The sequence below is a fragment of the Wasmannia auropunctata genome, unplaced genomic scaffold, assembly GCF_000956235.1.
Source record: "Wasmannia auropunctata unplaced genomic scaffold, wasmannia.A_1.0 LD335989.1, whole genome shotgun sequence".
Taxonomy (NCBI): Eukaryota; Metazoa; Arthropoda; class Insecta; order Hymenoptera; family Formicidae; genus Wasmannia; species Wasmannia auropunctata.
In genome coordinates this window covers 470,427-470,963 of record NW_012026901.1, presented here as the reverse complement: position 1 = coordinate 470,963, position 537 = coordinate 470,427, and positions in this window count along the sequence as shown.

Below are 537 nucleotides of genomic sequence, written 5' to 3'. Positions count from 1 at the left end.
ACACACACACACATACACACACACACACAGGTAAAATAAAAAATTAAACGTAATATTATAGCTATGTAAATTAAACTTTATTATTTGTGATTTATAATTTTGATATTTAATTATTGACACATTCGTTTTATAATTTACACAATTTTATAATTTTGCATTTATTCGCGTTCCAATTGCTAGGTTGTTTGCTTGGTCTCATTTTTTGATAATTCAAGGATTTTATTGATCAAGGGCTAAAAAATGTATAAATATATTTATATGTAAATTTATAATAATAAAAATACAATATGTTTAATTAAAATATTGTTATATAATAATCTTAAAATAATTGTTATTGAAACTATGTGTTCACACGTCTTTGTTATATTTTTCTTTCTGTTTCGATTTTTTTCTATACCAGCTCTATGAATTCACGCAGATTAAATTTAACAGAAATATACTTCTAAAAATTACAAATTATTTAATTTTTATAGTATAAATATACAAAAAAGAGAAAGAGAGGTGTAAAAACATAACAGTATATGAATAACTTAAAAT